This window comes from Chiroxiphia lanceolata, chromosome 9 (assembly GCF_009829145.1).
Source record: "Chiroxiphia lanceolata isolate bChiLan1 chromosome 9, bChiLan1.pri, whole genome shotgun sequence".
NCBI classification, from domain to species: domain Eukaryota; kingdom Metazoa; phylum Chordata; class Aves; order Passeriformes; family Pipridae; genus Chiroxiphia; species Chiroxiphia lanceolata.
In genome coordinates this window covers 24,539,159-24,557,793 of record NC_045645.1, presented here as the reverse complement: position 1 = coordinate 24,557,793, position 18,635 = coordinate 24,539,159, and the positions used below count along the sequence as shown (strand labels likewise).

At 48.1% G+C, this 18,635-nt stretch overlaps 1 long non-coding RNA gene across 1 annotated transcript; it reads left to right on the top strand.

Annotated features, from left to right (window-relative positions):
- Positions 1–6,050: 6,050 nt before the first annotated feature.
- Positions 6,051–16,715, top strand: LOC116791169. Its single transcript, XR_004358628.1, has 4 exons — positions 6,051–6,264; positions 14,704–14,820; positions 15,299–15,406; positions 16,646–16,715. It is a non-coding gene; the product is annotated as an uncharacterized LOC116791169 (long non-coding RNA).
- Positions 16,716–18,635: the final 1,920 nt, after the last annotated feature.

Sequence of the window (18,635 nt, the reverse complement as noted above, 5' to 3'; positions counted from 1 at the left end):
AGATGATTGTGCCCAGTCAGTGCCTGCTTTGCCATCCTGGAGGGCTTGGAGGAGGAGGTGGCAGGAGCAAAAGGGCTGCAAGGGAGGGAGGGAGGGAGCGCTGCTGCCCCGCCTGCAGGTTGGGCAGTGGAGGGTTGGATGCATCAGAGAGATGTAAACACTGCTGCACTGCATCCAGGATGCCTGAATAACTCCTTAACAAATTTTCATAATGTTTCTTATTTCAGTGTCAGGCAGTAAATAACACAGAGCCATAAACAGTCAGGATGCTGTAGGGAGCCAGGAGTTATAAATTGCTGATGCAATAAGCTATCACATATCTTAAGGAAGGGATTTAAAATATTTAAATGAATAAACATACAGAGCTGGCCTGGTTTCTTCTTGTGGTTTTTGTTTGGTTGGTTGGTTTTGGTTTTGGTTTGGTTTGGTTTGGTTTTTTTGTTTGGTTTGGTTTTTGTTTGTTTGTTTGGTTGGTTGGTTTTTTTATTTTTGTTTTTTGTTTTGGTTTGGGTTTTTTTGTTTGGGTTTTTTGTGTTGGTTTGTTTGTTTGTTTGTTTGGGTTTGGGTTTTTGTTTGTTTGGTTTTTGGTTTTTTTTTTTAATCAAATGGCTTCAGGATCCAGCAGATTCAGAGAAAAGGAGTCCACAGGCAGTCAGTCCTTCACATGGCTGCTGTCTGCTGAGAGCAAGAGCTTCATTGTCCTGTCCTGTGAGTTGTCTCTGACTGGGGCCTTTTTTATGGTATTTGTTATTTCAAAGCAAAATAATTGAACAGCCAACTCTTTGAGTGTCTCTCACGTCAGCCCTTGTGGCAAAGTGCCTTCTTCCTAGAGTTATTCCTTGTTCTGAAGTCTCATGAATTCTCTGAAATTATGTACTGAGGGGACAACCAGCATCTCCCAGCTCAGACACTCACTGTGCTGTAGGATGTCTCAGACTTCTCTGTGGGTTGATCAGGCATACAGCAGCCTTCCAGTACCTAAAAGGGTTATAAAAAAGAGGGAGAGGGACATTTGTCAAGGGCATGTAGTGACAGGACAAGGGAGAGTGGATTTAAACTGAAAGAGGGCAGGGTTAGATTAGATAATAAGAAGAAATTGTTTACTGTGAGGGTGGTGAGGCAGTGGCACAGATTGCCCAAGGAAGCTGTGGATGCCCCATCCCTGGAAGTGTTCAAAGCCAGGTTGATTGGGCTCTGAGCAACCTGGTCTAATGGAAGGTGTCCCTGCCACCATTCTATGATTTTCTGGTTCTGCCAGAGGCAGAAAGGGTTCTTGAACCGTCCTTATGGTAGTGGGCAAGGCAAGTGGTACATCAGCTTTCAGTCTTGCTGTTGAGATTGAGCTCTTTTTTCTTCACCTTTGGGGTTAGCATGCCATTGACAACTGTGGGTGCAAGTCCTGAAGTGTACTGTTTTTGATCCCTTTCTGAGCTGCATGGACACAGCTGCCCTGCTTGAAGTAGTTTTGCACACAAGACTGGGTATGAAAGCTGGGAAGGGTTCTCAGAGTAGGAGCATAAGAAGCAGTTAGCATGAAGGACAGGAACAAGTAGGCACTTGCCATGTGTGCAGCTTCCAACTGTGTAGCCAGAGACAGGAATGGTCACAGGGGTGGCATAAAGCATTGTACTGGAAACTTGGGAGAGCTGCACTTTTTGGGATGATAGGATCCTCATCCTAGGACCCTTCAACTCAAAAGAGCCACAGAGAAGAAAAGGCATGTAAGGAGAAAACAAAATAAGAGAGAAAAAAGACTATCCAGACTACCGTCAGCAGCAGCAAGTACCAAAAGATGACAGAACAGGAGTACCTGCTAAACTAGAGTCTAGGCACTACCCAGGCAGCTCAAACAGGTAAAAACCAGTTCTTAAGAAGCCCAGAAAATTAAGATTCAAAGTAAAAGTGGGCTGGAGCACAAACAGCCCCTCTGTGCCACACATCCAAACCCAGGCAAAGGTCCCCAGCTGTCCTTTTCCAGCCCTGCTCAGAATCCCTGCAGGTGAGGGATATATTTTGGCATCTTCCTGTATGTTAAATACAGATCTCTGGGGCCTGGAAATTGTTTCAGCAATTTGGCTCACCGTTGGTGAAGCAATCAGTCATTGGAATAACGTTAGCAGTGCCTGATGTCACCACCGTTTCCATGGCAATGGGCAGATTCCTGAGGCAGACAGGAGTGTGTATATGTGTGTGTGTGTGTGTGTGTGTGTGTGTATGTGTGTGTGCACGGGAGCTGTGGCATGGGGTGTGCAGGAGAACAACCAGCCCTGAGCCAGAGTCCAGAGGTTTCCAAATCATTGCACCAGCAATGCCAACCCTGCCAGTGTTGCAGCACAGGGCCATCCCAAAGCAGAAGGGTTCCAGTCCCTTTGCCTTTGTCCCTAGCTGGCTGCTGAATGGTGCATGAGAAAATGATGCCGGGAAGGGGAATAAATCCAGAGCAGTGATGTGTCCCATGGAAGGGGGGCATCTCCCAGGGGTAAATGACTGAAGGAGGGATGCCCTGTGCTCTGCAGTAGCAGTCTGAGAGCAGAGGGAAGTGACAGGCTGCTTGTTAATGACAAATGGCATTAGAAATGATGTGAAATACAAGGTCAGGTGAGTTATGGCCTAACTTGTATCATATTTTAGCATGCCAGCTCTATTAGAACATTTATACTGCTTTTCTCCCTAAGTGCTAGCATAGCACTGAAGTGACACCATGCTGTCCAGAGCTCGCAAGGCTCCCAGTGTCCCCTGGGTCCCTGAGAACCTGCTGGGATGGGAGGCAAGACAGGCTGAGCCTGAGGACACAGGAACAGCACCAAAAATCCTGATCAGGAGCCGAGAGTGAGGAAAGTAGCATTGCTGCACCTCTGCTTCATAGAGAAGGTCTGCCTGGTCTCTCTCTTTCCTAAATTAACTTCCTGGTGAAGCTGGAAGAGGACCTCTGCCCAGCCTGGTCGGTTCCTGGCCCCTGGCTCCAGCCTGCATTAGGAGTCTGGGAAACCTGTGAGAGCTCGTTTGCATCCATCCTTCCCAGCCAGGTATGACAGGCAGGGCAGACACTTTTCCACTGCCTGAGCATTCAGATCTAATCCATGTTGAGGGCAAACTTTGCGAGCTGGTGGAGAGCATCCGCTGGCGAGGTACAATGACTGGGAGGGAGATAATGCAATTGCTTCATTTGGAGCAATTAGAGCGAAGCAAAACCATGTTTTTATAAAGGAACTCAATATTGGTAAGTGATGCATGGCTGCTTTTTGTTAGCACAGGGTTGAAAAGCAATTTTCCTGCGCATTAGGGGCAGCGCAGAGGGCTGACTTGTTTGCAGTGTGGGCTGTGGTGGGAATTTTCAGTCTGCATTGGAATGAGCTGCTCCATTTGAATGAGCTGCCCAGGGAGGTTGTGGAGACATTAAAAAATAACCTGGACACGTTCCTGTGTAACCTGCTCTAGGTGACCCTGCCTTGTCAGGGGGGTTGGACAAGATGATTTCCAGAGCTCCCTTCCAACCCTAACAATTCTGTGATTCTGTTTTCTGGTGAATTTAGAAACAGGCTATGGGCAGGAAGAGGGGACCGTGGGCACCTCCCAGAGATTTCCAGGCTCTCAGTGGCACTTGTCATGGCTCGAGTCACAGCAGTCCTGCCTGAGCAGCATTTGTGCCATCGGGTTTAGGACCATCCTGTCCTCCTGGGACAACTCCTAGCCTAGAAACTGCTGCCAGGGACAGATGCAAGAGGACACTGGTGGCTGCTGGGGTGCATCATTGGATGCTGAGGGACATCACAGCATGTTATTCAAGTCAGCTCTTGGAATAAAGGCTGTAAGGAAAGCTGGAATTTAATCCCATTGATCCAGCCTCGGGATCAAGGCTCGGAGAAGACAGCATGATGTAGTCAATCTGCAGATCAGGAGATAGCAGCAAGAACAAAAGAGCATGAAAGCAATGCCTTTTCCTCTGGCACTCAGAGATGGGGCCAAGGAAATTTAGGAAATTGATACCTGACAGATGCCTTTTATATGGCAAGGGTTCCATACAGGAGTCAGAGAGGATTTAAGCTGTTGCCAGAACAGAACCTGATAGCCTGAGGTGTTTCTATACCTGAAGAGAAGATAACAATAATGATAACAACAACATAAGGAACAAGGTAATTAATGCTCTAAATGGACTGCAAGGTCAATCCTATAATTTGTGTGGGAGGTGCAGGGGTGGTTTGTACCCAGTAAGGTCACAGCCACATCCAGCTGCCTGCAAAGCCATTGCCACCTTCCTCTGCCCACATCCCTCAAGTGCAGCTGATGTGGTGCCAGGCACAGTGGTGTCAGCTGCACCCCTAAATCCATGCTGGGGCACAGATATGTGATTAAGCCCCTGCCTTGGAGAGCTGGAGCTGCTGTGGCCAGAGGCTTGGTGGACTTGTTTGGTGGGGCTGAGCCATGTGACAGTGGATGCCCTTGCACAAGCACATGCTGAGTTGTTTTCCAAAGGTGTTTGTGTTTGCAGCTGACACTGGCTTCTCCATTGGGAAAATGAGGTGAACGTCTGGAGAGCATCGATTTCGAAGGAGGGAGGCAATTGCACAGTGAGATCATTAGCTGGAAAGGAAAATGGGAAGAAAAGTGTTTCCATTTTGGGGCTCTTTCTGTGCTGGCTGTGGGCTGTGGGTCCCCTGCGTGGGACAGCAGCTTTGTCTGAAAATGCTGGTGCCTCTGTGGTGCCTCTACAGCACAGCACAGCTCAGCTCAGCATGACTTGTCTCAGCTCTGTGCCGGGAAAATTTGGTGCTGATTTGGATCAGGAACAAGGGTCTCTGTCCCACCAGCTGTGCACAAAGGGACATGGATCTGGTCTGAGCTCAGGGCAACCCATGGATGCCTGGGAAGTCACACAGTCCTTGGGCATGGTGGGCAGAGTGGGCATGGTGCCAGGCACCAGGGAGAGGCTGAATGTCTCTGGGACAGCAGCATCTTGTGACATTGATCCAGCCTCTCCTACTCTCATCCCAGAATGCCTTCACTGACAGCCGTGGTTTAAAAGTCACAGGCTTCGAGATTAATTGGGCTGTCAATTCTTTTTTCCAGCAAATGAACTATCCAGGGAGTCTTTTCCAAGGTCCTATTTTCAGTGGGCTGAAATGTCATTTCAACATTTGGGGAGAAATATAGGTGGGAGCTTTGTGAAACAATTTATATCCTACTTGCTCTGTTTTAAAGCTGAAGCTAATTGGAGCAAGCCTTTATGGCCAAGGAGCCAATGTGTTTGATTGATTTGAATTACTTCATGGCTGTGGGGTGGGCCAAATACTAATCGATGCATGAGTTCTCCTGTGGGATCAAGGAAAGGGTGAGACCTCCCATATGGAAGGAGAAATGGGTTCTTTGGTGTCTAATATGCTTTAAATTTGGGTCAAAATTTTTCCTGCTTATGGGGTCTAAATATACCAACCAATACTTCCTTCATAAGACTGCTGTTGTTCACCCCATAATGTGCTTCTGCCCACCCAGGACCTCAGCAGTGTTTGGTGGGGTGTGAGGGTCAGTGGGCTGGGGAGCAGTCTGTGCTGAATTGGGGGTTCTGACTCCTTTCCCATCACTGCCACAGCATCTGCCTGCCTTCATCAGTACCTGAGCCCAGAAGTCACCACGGCTCATCACATTCAGTCTCTTAACAACTAACTAGAGATTAAGTTTTATTAGCTTAAATGCAGATGCATTTTCAACAGCCCACTAACCTTTCCTTCTTGAATCTTTGCTTATGTCTTAAAAATCCACTTTCAGTATAAGACTGTCAGATTAAATCCTTTTTAAATATCCTTTTCTCTGGTGAGGCAGCAAGATTTCCCAGGCAGCCCTGGAACTTGCAGATAAGATTTTACTGAAATAAGACATCCAGATGAAATGAAATCTCTATTTAAAACAGCCTTTTGGGGGGTATCCCACTTTGTCCATGTTTTTCTATAACTTTTAAGCATCAGTTTCTTCACAGGACAGCTCATTTAAATTTGGCTGGAAAAAAATCAAAGCTTGTTTTGCTTCACAGGTGAGAGTCCTCAGCCCTGGTTTTAAGGTGGGCTGTGAATCTGGTGGGTCTCTGACAATTATTCCTTGTGGTGTGGAAGCTTCATTCCTGTCACACATCTCCAAAGGGCTCTGCTGGAGTCTCCTGGGCTTTTCCTTGTGAGTGAAGACCTCAAGGAACCTCAAGAGGTTCTACCAGCAACCTCTTTTGGTGAACGAGCACATGCTGGTCACCACCAACTTCTTCCCCATCCCCATCAGGTAAGGCACACTGGTCCTCCTTTTTTAACACCATGCAACATATCCCATTAATATTAAAGTCTGGAGCACATGTTTTTATCCTGAGCTCTAGGACTGATGATTGATGGAACCATCCATGAGCATGTTGGTGGGATTGCACAGAGGGTGATGGCGCAGCTAGGGGAGGTTGCTCTCACAAGCACAGGAATGGGAGAAAGTGAGTCGGGCTGTGCTGTGCTGTGGTGATGAGAGAAGAGAGACCTGTACACCAACAGGCTTTCCCCTCTCCCTTGCTCATGCTGTGTGCCCTGCAGAGTGACAGGGAGAGGGCAGAGCCAGCAAGGTGTGGGGGTCTCTGTGTCCCAGGTGGGCTCAGGCCATGGGACATAAGCAACAGAAAACCACAGACACAACCAGCTGCAAACAGGACTCACAGTTGGTGGAATGTGAGCTGGGAGTCCTACTCCAAGGAGAGATAGGTTTGCTTTTGTGTGTGCCTTTTATTTATTTATTTTTAAATTAATTTTCTGTCCAAATAAGTGTGGAGCTACCTGCTTCTGGGTCACTAAAAATAGCTGTAAACACAATGCTAAGGAAGCACTGAGCAGGTATGTGGCTGAATGCCTGTATTTCAGGACAGCTTTGCCATTTAGAGATGCACACCACGATTAGATTAAAGGCTTAATGGCTGCAATTAAACTTCCTGCAGGAACGATTTCCTTACTGAGCTTTACTCGGCAGCAAACTCTGCGGTGGCAGCATTTCTACAGCAGTAAGGAGGTGTAGAGGCAAAGCCCAGCATGAGCCCAGCCAGAGGTGCAACCTCTTGCCTCTTGGCCAGCTCTCAGGTTAAATAAAAACCCTCTGCAGCCATTTCAGTAGCATTTCTGATGCATCAGATACTTTGCAGAACGGCTGTAATAAGGTATGAGGAAAGCCAGTGGGTAGGTGTCAGGGTGCTATTGGGCAGCGCTCAGCTTGGGAACAATCCACCCACTTCCAGCAGTGCTGAGGAAAATCGCTTGAAATGAGCACACAGTTCAGCTCAGAAACAGAGAGAAAGTGCCTGACAGGCATGGGGCAGGCAGCAGGCATTCAGCATTGGAGATTTAGAGGTACCACACTCCCTGTGCAGCAGCCCAGCCAATGCATGGGGTGAGGAGGGTCCCCACTGTTCCCCATGGGGCCTCACGCCCACATGCAGAGGCAGGAGCCTGCCCTGCCTCTGCTTTCCTGGGCATCAGACATCCAAAGGCACCTGGGTTTCACAGCCTGCATTTCTGGGGTGAAGAGCAGCCACCCCTGGGGCAACGGAGGCTTCACAGCAGTGGCTCCTTGAACTCAGCCTGTGCAGCAAGTCTTACATTCCAATTAGTCCTCATTCCTGGGGACACAAAGACAAGAAACAGGCTCTTAAAACTATAGAAGTGAGCCACAAAAGGTTTATTTAACAAACCACATTCATCAGCAGAGAGGAAATATTCTGAGGTGTTGCACACGGAGCTGCAGCAAGAGCCTACAGCCCCATGCACCCTCAAAACATAGTCCTAGCGAGCACAAAATTGCTGTTTTGGCTTTTATTTCAGCCCCTTCAGCAGACTGCTGCTGCCCTGTTCAATATGAAGTGTTTTGCCTTCTGATGTTAGGGCAGCTGAGAGATGCCCAGCCTAGGGGTGAAATGAGTCTCAGATGTTCATGCTGGTCCTGGTGCTTGCTCTTGCAGGATGTGTCTTCTTTATATGTGTAGAGCTGCTCTGATGAGTCTGGGGACATTCACGGTGTGTTTGCATCATCACCTGGGTTTGCCCTCACCTGGGCCAGGATTTTGCTCAGACTGTGCCATGGTGTGCAGCCCCTCAGGAACAGCCACACAGAACAGGGCACACAGAAGCCAAGCTGAGTTAGCCCTTCTAAGACTAAAGCCAACTCTCTTTATTAAATGGAAAGGTAAAAAAACCACACACACAAAAAAAGGAGGATTCAGCTAATCAGGCAAGAACAAACCTCTCCTTAGCCCTTGTGCTGGACACCACAGGTCCCACGGGGCAGTCACTGGGAATATCTTTGCTCGGCCAGAAAGGCATGGCCATGTCCAAGGGGGAGCAGGAGAGCTGATGAGTCTAATTAACAGGCTGGTTTTGGGTAGAGAAACACAGCAAAGAAAGCAAAAGCCATATTTCTGCTCACCTTTATAAACAGGGCTGCTGACAGTGAGCTCTGTTGTAAAGCACTTTGCTGTCTGAGGATGAAAATTGCTAGATGAAAGCTTTGTATATTATTTTTGCTACAAGTACAACTGTTATCATTTAAAATGATCTTTAGTGCCTGCTTTTGACATCTTCTTTTCAACCTTGCAGACTTATTTTCATTGGCTTGAAGAGTAAATCTGGCCATTTCCGAGATGAAACAATTTTCTACTAGAAATTGCAGCAAGGTCAAAATTAAGGCTAATACAATATTGTTTGGAACCATTGTATGAAATGGTGTTCAGATGGAAACAAACGTAACAAGGACCCGAGAAAACAGACAAAAGTTACAGCACCGAAACACTATATTTTTTCATTACAACAGCAGTGCTCCCTTTGAGCTGGCCATTAATTTAAAAGTCTTTAAAAAGAGGAAGTGCAAACAAGTTAAGAAAAAAAGGATCAATAAAAGCAAAGGAATGAAAAGCGGTGAAACCAGGCTTGTATGAAGGTTAATGCCCAGCTCTCAATAATTACACATTTACTGCAGTGGCACTGTCAGGGTTCAGGAAAACAAAGGCCATACCATGGCTTTTGTCCTTGGAATCACAATGGAAAAGATCTGAATCAAAAGTAAAACACGATTAAGTTGTTCTGGTCCAATGGCAGAGGAGGCAACTTGAGGGGTGACCATACTCAGCAGTTAGGAGGGGGTGTGCTCAGTTGTGCTGGTGGCTTTCTTGGGATAGGCAGCAGATCTGCTTTTTGATGGTTAGATGAACCTGAAAATCAGGGCAGAGGGTGTCTGTGGTGCTTTCTGCCAGAAGGTTTTCATGTGGCAAAGAGAGGGCAGTGAGATGCAGAGCAGTCATTTATCACAACACTGGTTTTTCTCGGGGGAGCAAAACTGCCTGGAGAAGGGTGGGTGAGCAGTGATGCTCCAGAAACAGCATATCCTCAGCAAGTCCTACCTCTCTAGGCAAGGATGCTGCTCCTCAGATGAACCAGCTGGCATTTCCCCAGCGAAATGTTGCCTATTACACCCAGGACCTGAAAGCTGCCTTCATGTGCCTCTGAAGCAGAAGCTGAGCTTGGATCCAGCAAGTCAGTATCAGGGCCATGCCCTAAGAGGCTGGTATAAGCTTCTCAGCTGCCAGCTGGACATGCTGCTTTTCACCCACTCCCACCCAGTCCATGGGCACTGGTGGGCACACAGTGCCTCTCATCACCAACATGGGAGATCAGCCCTGCAAAACACATGGAGAGCAGGAGGCAGGAGGAGGGTGGCATCACTGTGGCTCAGGTACAATATCCATGGCCATCCACCCCTCGATGGTGTCCACAGCCCCACAGTTTCCATCTGTTTTCATGCACTCCAGGTAGGGGAAGGTGGCTCTGATCTGGTTCAGACGCTAACCACAGGGCAGGAGTGGCCCAGGCAGTGCTGCAGCCTCCAGAGAAGCAGCTAGGTAGGTCAGCCAATTTTAAATATGACTCTTTGGTGAAAATAGAAGAGAGAGCATCCATCACCTTCAGCTGGTATAAATGCATGCCCTCTTTCTTTCAATCACACCTGCCTGCCTTTTCCAAACTGTGAGCCTTTCCTGCCCACAGGAGGATCCGCTGTCTCTTTTCTCACTCTGTTTAAATTCTCCTTGGAACATTGGCATCTATACCAATGTTGAAAATTTTCTTATTACTTTGCTTCTTATTCCAGTACCCTGTGCTTCTCATGGCATCTCCTTCAGACAGCTTTCCCTTCCTTGTTTCCCAGCTATTGTTTTCTTATTTCTAACAGCTGTCAGGCTAACTTCTAAAGTATTTCCTTCACTGTTTCTACAACACCTCTTAAAGAGCTCCTTCACTTTCTGCTTACAGCCATTTAGTTATTGTTTTTTTTTCCACCCAGTCAGTTTTGCTAGTAATTTCCCCTGATTTATCTCAGCATTTTTGAAGCATCGAGTGGCTGTATTGCTGTCTGGGGCTGCCCTCTGCTCCTACTGACTATAATCGGACCACAGTCAGTACTTCCCAAGCAATTACCACTTCTTTAGCAATTAAATCAGTGCAGCAATAGAGCATCCTCTCGCGTCTGGCTTCACTGTTCCTATATCAGGAAATGTCTGTATGAACCCTTTGGAAACTCTCTTGACACTTGCCCTGGTCACACCCCCCCTGATAGGGGTTTCTCCACAGCATCACCATCCAGACCGTGTAGAAGGGAGGCTGCTGGGACCTGTCACCAATTTCTACTTTAGTGCAGCAGACTTTTTTTTTCCTCTTTCATTTTTTTTTTTAATATGCAACAAGAAAAAAACCACCAGAAATTGCAAATTGCCTGATGAAGTAACCTGAATGAATTATCAAAAGGTTTTTATTAAAACGCCCTTCTTCAAGGGTGCCCTCAGTACAGAGTCCTTGAAGCTTCCAGGCACATCTAATACCAACTGCACCGTCCTCATGACATTAGCCTGTAACACAGCAGGAGCAGGAAATATGTCCCAGGTGCTATATAATTCTCCCACAACTATAAAACAAGTGGCTGGGCCCATTTTCCCGTTTATTCTAGTTCAGATGCATCTGATCAGGTGCAATCTGATGCAATTCTGTCCCCATACTGCACAGAATGGCTGTTAAGTGTTTTTGCTTCAAGACTATAAGAAGAATGATTTATAGCCCAGGGATTTAGTGACATCTTTTTCTTGTTAAATCATCTCTTTCTCATCCAAGGTGTAGGACTCGGTGTCTTTCCAACAAGAAAAAAAAGAATTAGCTTTTTTCTTTCTTTTTTCCAGCAGCATCTTACAAGGCTCCTTTTTCTGTTGCATCTTCAGCACAGATTTTGGCTGCGCTGAACAGTCCAGGGAGACCTGTTTCTCAGAGCTGAGGGGGAAAGAAAGCCTGGGCCCTTCAGACGACTTTTCCCTTCCAATGTTCTCAGCTCCCTTCTAGGCTGAGGAATGGTGGGGGAGGACCTAAATTACCTTGTTTTTTACAGCATCTCTTCTCCTTTCATGGTGTCTGCCTTGCCCAGGAAGGGAGCTGCAGTGGCCAGACCCAGCAGCTCATGTGGAAACATGTCAGCATTGGGGCACGGCTGCTGGGAGTCACCTGCAATCAATCCTGTCTGCAGCCCCCCCAAGAGGTGAACTGAAGCCTCGCTGTCCCGACTCTGCTTGTGGCAGATCCCTGGGCAGAAGGAGCTCCAACCTCAGCCCTGCTCTCTTTATAGTTGGAGAGGTCTTAGCTGGTCCCCGGGTTGCTCCCCTGGTGTGTAATGAGCTGAGACTGTCACCAGCCCCTGCAGTCCTTCCCTGCTCCTTCCCTGCAAAGTGCTTTGCACACAAAAAAAAGCTTTGCAGAAAAAAAAACCCCTTCATAAAATAAACTCAGCTTTGCCTTTCTCTCCCAAGCAAGCAGCCTTTTGTGCCAAGAACAATAATAATAATAATACGTTGTTTTTTTTTTTCCTGGGAAAGACATTCGACCTTGCCCTGGTCCCAGACCGGACAGTTTTAGCCCCGACATGTTGCCACAGTTCCCCTTGTCCTGCCACCTATTTGTGCCCTATGGTGAAGTTGGGGGAGCAGCTGTGATGCCTGTGGAGGTTTTGGAGCTTACAGCCACTTTTCTCCGCGCTGTGATGGCCGAGAGCATTGCCATCATATTTTACACACGGCTCAGTCTGTATTTGCTGGGGTTTGTGTTATATATTTTCATTACTGGAAAGAGCTGAGGGCTAAGGATACTTAAACTGTAATAAATACATAAATTGTTGCTGAAGACTCCCAAACACCCTGATGGAGGCCTGGCGAAGACACAATTACCTTACAGTGTAATTGAAGCCCTTGGAGAGGTCACTTTATTTCCATAGCCCTTAATTTTTTATGACGAATGGTTCCTAATATGTGCCTGACAGAGATGCTCATATAGTGTTGCTAAGTGAGAATAAGAGAGAGGGAATGTGATTATGGGGCTGCAGAGGGTGACACGCTGTCTTTCACAGCACTGCTGCCAGTGCCCCCTGTGCCACATGCACAGTGGGGCTGAAGTGGGCGAGGGGCAGTCTGGCTATGGGGGGGGCAAAAGGATGCCAGCAGCGTGATTACACCCTGTACATCCAATTTTGGGGACCCTTAGTCTTTCCTCCTGGCCTGCCAGGGCTGCTAGGAGGAACAGGCACACCCACTGCGGTGGGCTGGTTGCCCCCAGAGACACCAGTGGGTGGCTGTGGGGTGGCTGCCAGGCAGTGGTCCAAACAGTCCCTTGAAAGACAATGACAGACTCATAGAACAGTTTGGGTTGGAAGGGACCTTAAAGATCATCTAGTTCCCACACCCTTGCCGGGCAGGGACACCTCTCACATAAATGAGGTTGCTCAAAGCCCCACCCGGCTTCAAACACTTCCGGGGAAGGGGCAACTACAGCTTCTCTCGGCAACCTGTGCCAGTGCCTCACCACCCTCACAGTCAAGAATTTCTTCTGTATATTTGATCTAAATGTCCCCTGGTTCAGTTTGAACTCATCACTCCTTGTCCTATCACTATAGTTCCTGATGAAGAGTTCCTCTTTGGCTTCCTTGCAGGCCCCCTTCAGGTACCAGAAGGCTGCTACGAGGTCTCCACGTAACCTTCTCTTTGCATATCTTCCAGACAACTAGTAAGTACAATCTGGAACTTCTTTGTTGTGAATTTGTGAAGGGAGAGAGGGAGGGGAAGAGGAAAAGCAAGTGAGCAAGTGGCAGCTGAGTCAGGGGACAAATATGTGCCCCAGGCTCACAGACAGTGCAGTGCTGTCCCATGGGGCCAAGTGATGGAACCTTTCTTTTTGGTGGAGAGAAAGCTGCTGGAAGAGACTTGCACCTCTAGTAGGTGGGCAGAGAGCCCCTTTGCTGCCTGTGCCCTGGCAGGAGGCGATGCTTCGGGGGCTCTCAGTGAATCCTGGCAGGCACATGGTGGGTCAGAGGAAACCTTGATGCTTGCAAATGCAGAAGCTGCTTTTGCTGTGGTGCTTTATCTGGTGCATTAACTCCTTGGGACTACAAGTTATTTAGCTTTGAAATGGAGCTGGGAGTCCAGATGAAAGGGACTGACAGCTCAATTTTTCAGGAATTTATTGTCCCCAGTATTAATTATATGACCAGCTTTGGCTGCAGGCTTTTATCTTTGCCTGCCACTCATTTTGCTGTAAATCTCTGTCCAGGAGTTTTGACTCATGGGGTACCATATAATTTGGTTCGGTATATTCATTAGTACTTTCTGATATCGCAGTAAAACCTTTTTGCATAAAAGTGGCTATTCATTTTCCTGCAGTAAGTGTAAAAGACAACCAATGTTACCCATAAAAATAGCAGTTTATTCCAGCAGCAAGTGTCTCCATGGGAAGCAAAAGGATCACTGCCAGACCAGCTGCCTTGTGTGCTTAGCTACTGCCCACTTCTAAGGAAAAAGTGAAGCCTTTGACGAGTACTGCTCTGTACTTCTGCAAAGGGGATGGCTGGTGCAGGCTGTGAGATCACCCTGGGGACCTGCCAGTCCCCATCCCTGAGGACCCTGGTCAGGAGCAGTGACCTGTCAGAAAAAGGAAACACGGGAGCTGAGATCCTCTCAAGCCCACGGAAAAGGATGTATTTTGTTTGTTCTTCCCCTCTCCAGCCCTGATAAACACAAGGCAGTGCTTCTGCATTGTTTGTTGGCGTCTGCCCCACCACAACAAGCACTTTCCATTTTATCCCACCCAATAAATGACAGACTCTATTACTGGGCTCATTACTGAGGCAATTGGTTGATATTCTCCAGTGTGGCTGTGCTCCTCCTTAGGCAGCACCGTGGATGCTGCCAGTGCAGGGTCCTGGCGGCTCCTGGGATGTGGGCAGCCTCCCTGCTCCCCAGCAGCCCACAATTAGGCATTCAGAGAAGGTTCGTATCAGAGGATGTAATTCCATTCCCACACATTCCCCAGAGAAATGAGAGTTAAACAATGAAAAGATTGATTTTCCAATGAATGCCAATTTGTTTTCTAACTGGAATATCAAATTACAGAGAGCTGGGAGGAGGGGAGCACGGCACAGTGCAAGAGGGGACTTCTTTTAAATGGGCAAACAATTAATTCCCAGATTCATTACAACGATTTTAAGTGAGGGTACATGAAACAGTAAATGCATTTAATTTGGAGCCTAGCATTTCCCCTGATGAGTGGGGAGTTACAATATGCTCTTGCCATTGGCGAAGCTTCCTTTCCACCACCAAATTTAATTATGTCTTCATTACTTCAGGAAATTGATGGGAGACTGACGTGAGGCTGGAAACTTCACAGGACGCTCCCTGAGTTGCCTCCTCCATCGTGCCACAAGGATTGTTGAAACAGAACTGAATGAAACTTCACGTCCCAGGTATGTGATTGGGATGCCTCACATCCCCTCGGTGCATGTCCCTGTCTGCAGGAGAAGCTTACCCTCACTCCTCTGGGTGTCTGTGGCCTCTCTGCAGGGGTGGAGACCCTGGCCAGACCAGGGCTGGATGCCCCAGGCTTCTGGTAGGGTGGCAGCATGCCACCTCTTGAGCTTACCTTGATGGGGCAGGGGGCAGTCGGGGGACATAAAGTGGGGGTCCTGGTAGTAACAGCAGCAGCTGAAGGACAGGACAAGACACCTGCACAGATGATACCCTGCAAAAGGGCACAAAGAGTGAGGGATGATGCTTTATGCTCCACCAGAGCAGCTCAGTGTCTCCTGGTGCAGATCCTGAGGATCCTGGCCACTTGCATCAGTACTTGGGAGCAGCTCTTCAGAGCTTGTGGGCCTGGGAGAAATCAGCAGGATGGGTGTGCAGTAAATAAATTGATCCAGGCAAGCTCAATTGACTTCCCAGGTAATTTCCTAATGACTATCTGAGAGGAGCACAGCAGATAGAACAGCACAATCTCCAAGAGGGCTGCTCCAGAGACCTTGCACATCCCAGGCATGACAAGAAGATCAGGTACAAATATAGCACTTCAGACCTAGCTGATGTGACAGGCTCAGAGGGTGATGCTGAGCAGGGATGCTTGCATCCTCATGGCACTAGCCATCCCCCAAAACCTCACCCTGCCAATGTCTGGTGAGGATCCAGCTGCCAGTGACTGCTTCCAGAGCAGGCAGCATCAGAAGGGGACACTGACCACTTGGCACCAGTCAGCAGGGACAGGTTTTGTCCCAGGAAGGGAAAGGAGAGTAGAGTCCCTGGGCTCAAGTGCTGATTAACAGGTTTCAAGTGCATGCGACTGCCATATCCCTTCCACAAAGCCCTGGCACTGCCTCCAGCACTCTTGAGGTGCTTCCCCTGGAAAGTCAGCTGCAGACAGAGCTGTCAGCAGTGCCGATGCGATAACAGCTTTTGTTGGCAGTGCTGGTAAACAAGTGCCTTGGAAACTTCAGCTGAAAATAGAGTTGTGGCTGTCTCCTGCTCTCCTAAGGAGAATGGAACACTTCCCCCCGCCCAGGCACTTTTTCCAAAAAGTCCCCAGATAACTCAATCTGCCAGTGAAAATGCAGCACCGATCTGGTCCAGATGGAGCTGATGGTGTGGAGCCTCCCCTGGGTCCTCCTGTGCTCCCTAGCCAGCACCAGTATGCAAGGCAGACCTCAGCTGAGCTTGTGATTACCTGCCCATGTCTTTTAAGACAGATGATGCATTTTATGGGCTGCCATAAAAGGACAAGGAAACTCACACAATTCAGGCAAAACTGCCATTTGCCTGAAATGATCCTTTCTTCACTCAGTGACAGGGACCCACGTGGAGCCCATTAGCAGCACTCCTTGGAGACCCCGGGGATGCTGGGGAAGCTGCCAAAGCACACAGTCCACCACGAGGGAGCTGCTGGGAGAGGTGGCAGCTCGCCCAGCACACGCAGCTTCCCAGGTATGATGAAGAATCACTGGCAGTGTGGCTGCTCCCAGGAATACCCGGGCACTGCAAGACCCTTTGGACAAGGTTTGACTCCTTACAAACAGATCCATGTCCTGCACACTGACCCTCTGGCTTCCAAACTGCTCCCTCTGTTAAAATGTATTGTAGTTGCTTACAGTAAGAGGAAAGAAGCACAGTAATTTGGGTGATTGGGTTTGGGGAAAAGGGATTTTCTATATTATTTATTTTACTGCAAAGTGAATGGTTAAATTGCCCCTGAGGCACTTGCCCTGGTCCACCAAAATTTGCTTTTACCTTCCAACACTACAGGCATGTTGAAACCCTCAAATTTGTGACCAGCAAGATACGATTCAGCAAGAACATTACAGGACGTTTTAGGTATGAAATTAACGGTGTGTAATTAGAATAGCAATAATGAGAAGTTATTTAATAATTCATTTCTTCTCATGAATTATTTGTTGTGTTCTTAACTTCATGACCAATGTGTTATTTGGCAAAGAACACCTCTGTAGCCCTCTCCGGACATCCTCTGGGTGCTGCTCACGCTGGAGCCACCACCCCTGAGGGCCAGAGGGTCAGCACCATGGAGCTCTGAGCTGGATCCTCAAGTGCATCCCCAAATGCAAAACCTTTCAACTACAGAAAATCTCATTTCAGGCAATACTGCAGCCACAAGATACTTCTGCTTCTGTGGAGGGAGGAGAGACCTGTCACGCACTTGCTCGTGTTTATGGTTTGAGCCTGTTTGCTCTTGTTAACTCTAAGTTACTAAATTTATAAAGAAGCATGTAAATCAGCCTTGGCCCTTCACAGGGCATGAGATGTTATCTGCAGGCTGGGTTATTCACAGAGGGCCTGAGCTCAGCTCTCAGGATAAATGAGTTTTGGCTGCAGATGCAGAGCCATCTGTCCTGCCAAGCTCAAAACCCAGGGGAAGCATCATCCTAGGGACTTGTGGATGCTTCCTGCTGATGCCAGTCATCACCCTGCCTACAGCCTGGTCTTGTCTGCCTTCCCTGCCAGCCCTGCAAGGTGCCTGGGCTCTACTGGGCACCACAATCCCCTGGGCTTTCCAAGCCTATCAGCCCCATTGCCTCTGGCAGTGTCAGTGAGATGCTGACACTAGCAGGACTGCATTTCTCACTGTGGTGTTTTGCCTAGCCTGGTTAGAGACCCGTGTCAAGGCTCATCTTCTCTGAAGCAGAGCAGCTTCTCCTGTGGGGTTTGAGCACACCGTTAAATTCATCACCCATTACCAACTCTACAACACCAGCCCTAGTGCTCTGGCAGGCTCTGGCTGGCCACGTCTGCTCCCCTCACCATTCAGATAGATGACTCAAAAGATTTTGCCTCCATCAGGAACCCTGAGCCCCAGGGTGCCACAGGCCAGTGGAATTACCGCTTTGCACACCTGACTCTGATGCCCCTTGCCAGAGGGCACCATGACTGTCATTGTGGGCGGGCATCGCTCACCCCACCTGCTTTTCCCATTTGCTCTGTGCACACAGCCTTTCCATGCAGGCTGAACCTCATATCCAGGCTCTTGGTACCTAGGGATGGTTCAAACCACTGAGACATTGAAGGTATGTCACTGACATGTGTCGATATTTGGGTAAGCGTGGTGTTTACTCCATTGGCATCTCCATCTTCATCGCACGTGTTAGAAGGAGCTTACAGACACGACCCTCCTGCAGGACATTGATCCCTGGCCTTTGCTGCTGCTGAAGTAGCCAGGGAGCATGCCTGCCACAGCTATACCTGCCTGAAGATCCAACCTGGCAGAAGGAACTCAGTGCTTCAATCACAAATGACTTTAAATTCATAGCGTTTTTTTCCCCTTCCTTGTGTGCTCTTTATTGAGCAAAACCCCCATGGTTTTTCATTGCATAAATCTGTTGGCACAAAGCAATCAACACGCTTCAGCTCTTATCCTGCCTGGCTGGACCCTGTGGAGAAGATGGGTTTGGAGCATGGAAATGCTCTTCTGGCTCCCAGGGGGATGGCCAGCATGGCACAAGCTGCTGAAAATGCACAACTGCAAGGTTCCCATGATGTCCCAAGTGGTTTTTCTATTTCACATAGACATGACTAACTTGCAAAGCATGCCAAAATAGGCTCAATTTGTTCCTGGAGTTCTCATTTGGGTGTCTCTCCATTTTCCGAGTTTTTACAGGGACTGCAGAGGGACCATTCACCTCCTGGCTTAGCAAAATGAATTGTGTTGGACATTTACACTGTTATTATTTCTGCCCATTACATTTTCTTTTTCAGACATGTTTTAATTAAGTGAATTTTCCTT